Here is a 10,005-nt window from a genome sequence, read left to right on the forward strand (position 1 = left end):
CTTTCACAAGATGTCAAGTTGACATCTAATTAAGCTGAAGACACTGAGATACGCATGACGACGTCAATTGTTGTCAGAAATCATGGGTAACACCAAGTGGCGACGTCATTGATCAAGGTTAAGTACGGAAGACGACGGACAGGCCAAAGATAGAGACAGATTAGCATCGACAGCAAATGAACGTGGTGACAGACTTTGAAGATTATTTTTCTAACTTCCGGCTCGCTACAGTTAGGAAAATGGGGGCTATTGTTATGGATCGTTTCGTACCTTACATGTCGCGGTCTGTTCCTATGTTTGAGGAGCAGTTATGGCTGAGTCATGGAAGACTTGTTGGGCAAGGTCAAAGAGGTTAGCAAAGATCAAGCAAACGGTTGGAGGAGATCAAGGAATCGGTTGAGAAATTCAAGGAGCACTACTAGCAGAACTCCCTCAACAAATGCCGCACCAAAGTCCTATATAAAGACCAACCTTCTACGATAATTTGGCACTTCCTATTTCGGATCTCATCATATTACCTCATTCCACTAATGATGCCACCAAAATATATCCAACTACTATTTTTTATTCATTGCCTCTCTTTCTATTAAGCCCATTCACTCTCAGTTTCTCAGTAGTCTATCTTTCTCACACTACTAAGGCCTTACGCCATGTATCACCACTATTGCATCACCTACTCCGATGATCCATTATTATTTATCTATGCTAAATACATCTTATCCGATGATCTAACCTACTGCCGTGAACATATTAGATATCCCTAATGATCCGCAGTCCATCTAGGTCTTCTTCTCATATTTCCTATATTAATTACATTATACGTATGTATTACTGCGAGATACACATTTACATATGTGGAGATATCCGTTGTACTTATATTCAATGGGCTTTTTATGCCAGCAACATAGTAGATTGGTGGACTCATGGCCACCCGCGGTTTTTATCCCTTTCGGGTTTTCCGCGTCACCATCTCTTGTCTCGTCTCTCTTTATTTTCTGCCCTTTATTTCCTGTCATTTGCATACTTTATTTTATCTAGTCGTCTATGTCCCAACCAAAGGTCGTCCATACGAAATTTGGCATAAACACTTACTTTACATTATATATATATATATATATATATATATATATATATATATATATATATATATATATATATATATATATATATATATATATATATATATATATATATATATATATATATATATATATATATATATATATATATATATAAAATATATATATATAAATTTCAAAAGAAAATATGAATATTACAAATCGCGAGAGTATAGAATAGGAACGTTGTATGTGCATAAGTTTTCATGTGTGTATTTGAATATATTGTGAATAATATGTGATTGTAGATGACTGACAGCTGGAATGAGAGTGTGAGTGAAAACTCCCCTTATATGGCAGAACCAGACACAATCAAGGCAATCAATGTTTGGGGAGAGGATGCACTTGGGCATGCAGAAACTGTGCTAGGACATATTAAAGATTGCAATAGGGCTATGGGGTATGGAAGGCACAACCCATACACCCGACAGGAAGTACAAGCTTACACTATCATCAAAACCCTACCTAGGAGTGAACCGTGGTTAACTTTTAGGAGGACGTACCCACTGGAGGTTGTTAGGACTATACCTGGTGAATAGTGCACTGTATGATAGTGATACCCCATTCGAGAGAATTAGAAAAGAAGATTTGAGGTGGAGGGGTACTGTGGACGAGGTACTGTTAGAAATGAGGAAGACTGTGGAGCGGTTGAAGAGAGGTATGTTTTACCTCAATGATCCCTATTGGGAGAAAATGAGGTCAAGGTTAGAAGCGAGATAATAATCGCGGATGCGAGAAGCTAGGGCCAACCCGAGTTATGTAAGTGAATCCACCTCGAGTGGGAGTGGTGGACCCGATCCTGAGGATAATTGCAAGACATGTGGGCCTGATTATGTACCTGACACACCACCAATCAGCAGCGATGATAGTGGATATTATTATGACCCATGTAATCTTAAATAAGCCAGAATAGGGTGAAAGTTAGGAAGCCTCGAGGAGTTCTGAATAAGTGAGGATGTTAGAATGTGAGTTCCAAGACAAGTGTTGTATTTTTGTTTTGTTTTTTTGTTTTTTTCGGTTTATGTGATAAGGTATCTTGATCTGTAAAAAAAATAGTTATGCACAGAGCATAACTATGATTATGTAATGAGAATAACATGTGAGCACGTAACTGCGAAAAGCAACTCTCTGTTAATGAGACGGTTTTAGCTTTGTAAGATGTTTTTATTTGTGTGTACAATGTGAATTTTAGTTTTATATTCATGAAGATTTAAGCTTTAACTAATGAGATTAGAATCTATTAAGGAACTTGTGTATAAAATAAAATTTAGTATTAAATTAATAGGAAATGACAACTCCGAGGGAACAGACCAACACGTATGAACGGGACACAACCAGACAAGGTCAAGGGAGTCAACATATGACCCCCGAAGAACAGATTCGTGAACTGAAAGAAATGAATGCAAGGTTATTAGCTATCCTCGAATCACAAAGCAAGAATGGCAACAATGATGACGAAGGAAAATTTTACAAGAGATTAGTTGCTCATAAGCCCCGCAGCTACGATGGTGAGGCAAATCCTGTTAAATTTGAAGACTAGTTAGCTTACATGGACAAATTACTCGATGTGGTAAACTGCCCCGATAATCTGAAGGTCAAGCTAGCATCCTTTTATCTTGAAGGTGCGGCAAGCATGTGGTGGACTCCCATAAAAGAGGCCGCTAAACGTCCCGACTTTACTTGGGAAATGTTCATTGCAAAGCTGAAGGAAAAATCTTTCCGCCTGCGCTACAAAGGAAAAAGGAGAGCGAATTCTTGTACTTAAAGCAAGGAAAGATGAGTGTGATCGAGTACGCTGCGAAGTTTATGGAACTGTCCCGGTTCGCTACCGATTTTGTGAGCACGGATAAAATGATGATGAGGAAGTTCTTTGAAGGTCTAAATATTAAGTATCAGAAACGAGTAGCACCTTATAAGACCTTAGAGGAACTCTATGATAATGCTCTTGAACAAGAGAGAATTGAACAAAAGGATGAAGACTATCAGAAGAGAAGGAACCTGGGAAAAGAAAAAGAAGGAAGCTCTAAGAAGCCAAGGTTCGAAGCACGTGAATCAGGAACAAAACAACCATCCCGCGGACAAGAAGGACAACGAATCAGTTGGAAATGCCGAAAATATGACAAGGATCATTATGGAAGAAATTGTGCTGGGGAGAGTATTTATTTTAAGTGTATGAGCACTGGGCATATAATCAAGAATTGCCCAGTGGTATCCAAGGAAAGTAATGCGGGAGGGAGTTCAAAGCCAATCGGAGCACTTCCATGGAAGGGCGGGAATAACAACGTCGGAAAGAACTTCAGGAGTGGACCGTCTGGCTCTCAAGGGAAGTCTCCGGCAAAGATGTTTACAATCAAGACTGAGGAATCAGATGAACCTGAGGTCTTGGAGAAAGGAGGTAATGTAATCACCGGAATATTTAATGTTTGTTCCAAACCTGCTTATGTTTTATTCGATTCGGAGGCAACCCATTCGTTCATTTCCTATGCTTTTATTAGTAAGATAGATAGTGACCATAAACCATGTACTACCCCTTACCATCTGACCATAAGCATCCCTGACGGAACTTCAATCCATTGTGACTCCATCCTTAAAGGGTGTATGATTAGAATCGAAGGAGTTGACTTAAGCGTTGACTTGATACCGTTTAGTTTCGGAACTTATGATGTGATTTTAGGGATGAATTGGTTATGCAAGAATAAGGCAGTAATAGAATGTTATGCTCGAACCGTGAATATCAGGCCATCAGCAAAAGGGAATGTCTTGTACCGGGAGGTTGCAGTAGAACCAAAATCGGGCCTTGGTGTCACAATGGGAATGACACAAAAAGTGTCGACTAGAAGTGCGGGCTATTTATGTCAAGTAGTCGAAATCAAGAAGGATGTTCCGAAGATAGAAGATATTCCGGTAGTGAAAGAGTTTCCCGACGTCTTTCCGGAGGATTTTCCTGGGGTACCGCCACACCGAATGGTAGATTTCCACATAGACTTAGTACCTGGCGCAACTCCCATCTCCAAGGCGCCATACCAAATGGCTCCGGCCGAGATGGTAGAACTGAAGAATCAATTGGAGGATTTACTACAAAAAGGCTATATCAGACCTAGTGTGTCACCATGAGGAGCTCCGGTTTTGTTTGTCAAGAAAAAAGATGGATCTATGAGGTTATGCATCGACTACCGTGAAATTAACAAGATCACCATAAGAAATAGATATCTGTTACCAAGGATTGACGACTTATTTGATAAGTTAAAAGGCGCAGGAGTATTTTCAAAAATAGACCTCCGGTCAGGGTATCATCAGATGCGCATTGTAGACGAAGACATACCCAAGACAGCATTTCGTACCCGATATGGACACTACAAATTCATTGTGATGCCATTCGGGTTAACCAATGCACCAGCCGCCTTTATGGATTTAATGCAGAGATATTTTAAGCCATATCTGGATTATTTTGTGGTTATTTTCATAGATGATATTTTAATATACTCTAAAAATCGTAGTGAGCATGAGGCACATCTGCGAGAAGTTCTACAGGTGTTAAGGAAGGAAAAGTTGTACGCTAAGTTAAGTAAATGTGATTTTTGGCTGGAAAAGGTGATGTTTTTAGGGCACGTCATTACCAAGGAAGGCATATCGGTAGATCCAGAGAAGGTAAAAGCAGTTAAGCAATGGCCTGCACCTAAAAATGTATCTGAAGTTAGGAGCTTTATGGGGTTGGCAGGATATTACCGAAGATTTGTTGAAGATTTCTCTAAAATAGCCTTGCCAATTACAAATTAGATTAAGAAAACCACGAGGTTCCAGTGGACTGAGAAATGCGAGGAAGCGTTCCAAGAATTGAAGAAAAGGTTAACGAGTGCGCCAATCTTATCATTGCCTTCCGGTACAGAAGGATTCGAAGTGTACAGCGATGCATCACAAGAGGGATTAGGTTGTGTACTAATGCAAAATAACAAGGTGATTGCATATGCATCAAGACAACTAAGGCCACACGAGAAGAATTACCCCGTGCATGACTTAGAATTAGCAGCTGTGGTATTTGCTCTTAAGCTCTGGAGGCACTATCTTTATGGAGTAACCTGCAAGGTTTAAACTGACCGTAAAAGTCTCAAATACATATTTACACAGAAGGATATGAACATGAGACAACGAAGATGGCTGGAATTGATCAAAGATTACGACATTGACATTCAATACCATCCAGGGAAAGCCAATAAGGTAGCAGATGCTTTAAGTAGAAGGCCTCACCATGAAGTAAACTCAATAATATCAGTACCACATGAGCTCTGCGAAGATATGAGGCGACTGGAGCTGCAGATAATCAGGAAAGGGGAGATGCCCAATCTCTTAAGTACTATATCAGTACAACCCAGTTTGTATGAGGAAGTGCGAGAAAGGCAGGGAAATGATGAATTTTTAAAGGAAATACGAAGAAAGATTGAGCAAGGAGAGACACAAGAATTTCAGCAGCACGCAGATGGAAGTATAAGAATCAACGGTCGTTGGTGCGTACCAGATGATGTAGAGTTAAAAGACAAGATCTTAAAGGAAGCACATAGCAGTTCTTATTCAATTCATCCAGGAAGAGACAAAATGATACAAGACCTTAAGAATTACTTTTGGTGGAAAGGCTTGAAACGCGACGTGTCTCGACACGTAGCAAAGTGTCTCACATGTCAGAAGGTGAAATTCGATCGGAGAAAGACACCAGGACTGCTACAATCTTTGCCAGTACCAGAGTGGAAATGGGACTCGATATCTATGGATTTCGTAGTTGGATTACCTAAGACAAGGAGGGGTAATGACTCTATATGGGTAATCGTGGATAGATTAACGAAGACTGCACGATTTATACCTATGAAGGAAACATGGAGTAAGAAGCAGTTGGCTGACGCATATGTAAGAGATATCATCCGATTGCATGGTGTACCCAAGACAATCATTTCTGATAGGGATCCTCGGTACTTATCGCATTTTTGGCAGATGTTGCAAGAAGCCTTTGGTACAACACTGAACCTCAGCACAGCTTTCCATCCGGCCACCGATGGTCAGACAGAACGTACAACTCAAACCCTTGAAGATATGTTACGATCATGTGTGCTAGAATTTCAAGGCACATGGGAGGATAAACTTGCATTAGTAGAATTCTCATATAACAACAGTTATCATTCCAGTATAGAAATGGCTCCTTATGAGGCTATGTATGGTCGGAAGTGTCGAACACCAATTTGTTGGGATGATCTAGGCCGAAACGTGCCGGTTGGGCCAGAACTGATTCAAGAGACTATGGATCAAGTGCGTACCATTCAGGAGAAAATGAAGGCAGCTCAGGATCTATAGAAGAAATACGCTGATCTACGAAGAAGGAAACTTGAGTTTGAGGTAGGAGATAAGGTATTCCTAAAAGTTTCACCCACGAAGGGGGTGAAAAGATTCGAAATGCGTGGGAAACTAAGCACGAAATACATTGGACCTTATGAGATTTTGAGAAGAATCAGAGAGGTGGCTTATGAACTTGCTCTTCCTATTGAACTGTCAAAGGTACATAACGTATTCCATGTGTCGCAGCTGCGGAAATATATTTATGATCCATCACATGTATTAACCTATGAGCCATTGCAAATCGATGAAACCTTAAGCTATGAGGAAAGGCCTTTGCAAATTCTAGATCGTAGGGACAAAGTATTAAGGAATCAAACGATACCATTGGTTAAGGTCCTATGGACAAACCATGGGACTGAGGAGGCAACCTGGGAAAAAGAAACAGATATGAAACTCCGATACCCCCAACTATTCTAAGGTACGATAAAGTTTCGAGGACGAAACTTCCTTAAGGAGGGTAGATTATAATAGCTCTTTTTTTTTAATAACACAAATATGTGATTAAAAGCGGGATTTGTTCATTAATCCGGTGAATAAATTTGATTTTCGTTAAGATAAGTGTGATAATTATCAAACAACTATGTGAACTATAAATTATGTGTATGTGTTTGTGACGTGTGTTATGAAATGATGAATTAATTTTTAAGTCATGAACTAAGTATAATTGATAAGGAAATGTCATAAGAAAAATTTAGATAGAATATTTTATGAGAAATTGAAGAATTGAAAACAATATTAGGAATTCTGATATTGACATTTTGGAAAATGCGGTGATTCCCGAAAAATGCATTCAAGGACCTAGTTAATGAAATTAATTATAATGGGAACTATTTGGGGAATACATGTGACATATTAGGGTATTAATCAAGGTATTATATCCTCCTAATCACCCATTAAGTCAAGCTTAAACATAGATACTTCCAGCAGCATTTTGCAGCAGACCCACCTTGGGAAATGACCAAATTAACCCCCCTAAGAATGAGAAATTACAAAACTACCTACACCCAGCCTTTCTATAAATATAGAGAAACCTCTTATAGTTTTCTCCACCCCAAAAGAGTCCAGAAACCCTCTGCCCAGAGCTCTTCCCTCCTCTCCTTCTGTCTCGCCAGTTCTGGCGTGTTCCAGGTGAGGATTCACCTCCAATTTTCGTCTCTTTTCCTTCTGAATTTTTGCATGAAACTTTAGGAATTTGTTCTTTACCTATTTGTGCAGATTGGGTAAGCAATCGTTTGTGGAAAAACCAAGGAAAATCAAGCCAACCGAAGCCTAACCCACCAGCTAAGGTAAATCTGCTAGGGCTGTAACTTGGGTTGAATTAGTACCTTATTCTTGGGATTTTTCTTGTCAAATTCTTATATTATGTTGGTATTGAACTAGGGAAAGTGCTAGTGAATAAATCCCTGATTCGTGAGTTCATAGTTGAGGAGATATCACCCCACAATTAAGGTACACAAAACAACCATCATAAGCTTCTTTTTAAAAGCTATGCTATTTGATATTTATGAATGATTTTTGGGTGAAACGAATTGTGTGAATTACATGTTGTTCTTGGTGATGAAATATACTTGCTTTCCTGTTTATTAAGTGGTTTTAGGTACTGCTCAAGTCGTGATTTGTAGGTAGTCCAGCAGAATCTGTCGAAACGAACCGTAGTTTCAATTGCAAAGTCTCTTGTGTGATTTTCTTTTATAAACTAAATCAGTTGAATCACAGAAATTTTGGCGTGGAACCTTTGTAGTCAAGACATTCATGTATTGACCTGTTCCCTTAGGGTTTAATTAGTTTTGAATAGAAAGGATTTAAATTTACACGAAAACCTCGAAAATTGCTCGTTTTCGCTTAAACTAAAAATCTTAAATTTCAAGCTCTTGTTTCGAAAAGAATTTGTGAATTTTGACAGCAATTATTTGAGTACGAGATTTCAATGAAATATTCACTAACATTCTTGACGTTCTATCAATCAAACAAAAATTCGAAACCAAGTATTTAAGCGGTTATTTCAAACTAGATTTTCTAAAAGCACAATTTGAAAGGAGTTGTTTTTTTTCCTTTTCCTTATGAATCACCATGTGTATTTTTAAATTTGTTAATTCCAGACTTGGTTGGAATTGATTTAAAATAAAGGTGTGAAATCTTAGTGAATGTGTTTCAAAGTGTGTGTGAACATTTAGGATCTTGAAGCAAATGAATTCTTTTCAAATACGTTTTGACGGGGAGAGGATTGTGTGTAAATGTGTATGTGTAAATGTACATATGTACATCTGTGTGGGGACATGTCCTAAAATTCTTGCAAGCATGTGTCAAGAGGTAGGGTGACGACCCTCAAACTACTAGAGACTGTGGTCAATCGACCCCTCTCTACTGTGTGCTCCTCCCCCGTTCACAAAAGTTTTAACTATAAATTTTAAAATGTTTGTGGAAGCAAGTTTGAATTTGCGTGCGATAAGATTTCCTTTGAAATTTTTGGTTGAAAAATAAGGTATTGTGAAAATAAGTTCGTACAAGAATTTGGTTATTCAAATATTTGTTCTATATAATCAACCTCATAGCATGTATGTGAATGATGGGAATTTGTGTACCAGCTTTTGCTGATCGTTTATTTTGTTTTGAATCTGTCCTGGTAAGGGCAGACTCTTCTCCGTTGCAGGAAAAATCTTAGAAGGTAGTCTGTCGTGTTCTTTGGGTGAAGATTATGTTCCTTGGATGAAGTTTTCTTTTATTACGGCGAGGACGCGTTCACTTTTGCTATAGACAAGTAAATTATGTTAATATGTAAATTAATTTTGGTTTTGCATAACTCTGTAATATGTAATAAGGGCACTAGAAAACTAATAAAACTTTTGAACTGTGTTGTTTTGTTTAAGATGCTAATGTGACCACTAATCGTCCACCTAAGGGAAGATTAGTGAGTCAGTAATGGTGCACTAATCAGCTGGCTTAGCTTCCGCTTAGAACCTAATTGTGCCGTAAATAGCAGTTGATTATGTAGACTGTTACATCATGTTTTATGCTACGGCAGATAGGAGTAGTCCTGTGTGCCTTTGAAAAATAATGATCTGTTTTAAGGAAAACAATTTGCTTGGGGGATTTGCCCTCGTCTTAGAATAGTAGCGGCATGTTATATGCCGCAGCAGGTTGGAATAATCAACGACTGTTGGGAGTTTGCCCCCATCGTAAAATTGGTAGCGTCATGTTTTATGCAGCGGCGTATAGGAGTAATCCTATTTGCCTTGGAAAAATAAACGTTTGTTTTAAGAAAACGATGGTTGTTTTGGGGGGTTTGCCCCCGTCTTAAAATGGAAGTGGCATGTATTATGTCGCGGCCTATAAGAGTAGTCCTATTTGCCTTGGAAAAATAAACGGTCGTTTTAAGAAAACGATGGTTGTTTTTGGGGTTTGCCCCCTGTCTTAAAATGGAAGCGGCATCTTTTATGCCGCGGCATATAGGAGTAGTCTTATTTTCCTAGGAAAAATAAACGTTCGTTTTAAGAAAACGATGGTTGTT

At 38.7% G+C, this 10,005-nt stretch overlaps 1 long non-coding RNA gene across 1 annotated transcript; it reads left to right on the top strand.

Annotated features, from left to right (window-relative positions):
- Positions 1 to 7,553: 7,553 nt before the first annotated feature.
- Positions 7,554 to 9,652, top strand: LOC110800166 (uncharacterized). Its single transcript, XR_002536558.2, has 4 exons — positions 7,554 to 7,625; positions 7,713 to 7,783; positions 7,878 to 7,946; positions 9,131 to 9,652. It is a non-coding gene; the product is annotated as an uncharacterized lncRNA (long non-coding RNA).
- The last annotated feature ends 353 nt before the right edge of the window (positions 9,653 to 10,005 follow it).

Source organism: Spinacia oleracea, chromosome 4 (assembly GCF_020520425.1).
Source record: "Spinacia oleracea cultivar Varoflay chromosome 4, BTI_SOV_V1, whole genome shotgun sequence".
NCBI lineage: Eukaryota > Viridiplantae > Streptophyta > Magnoliopsida > Caryophyllales > Amaranthaceae > Spinacia > Spinacia oleracea.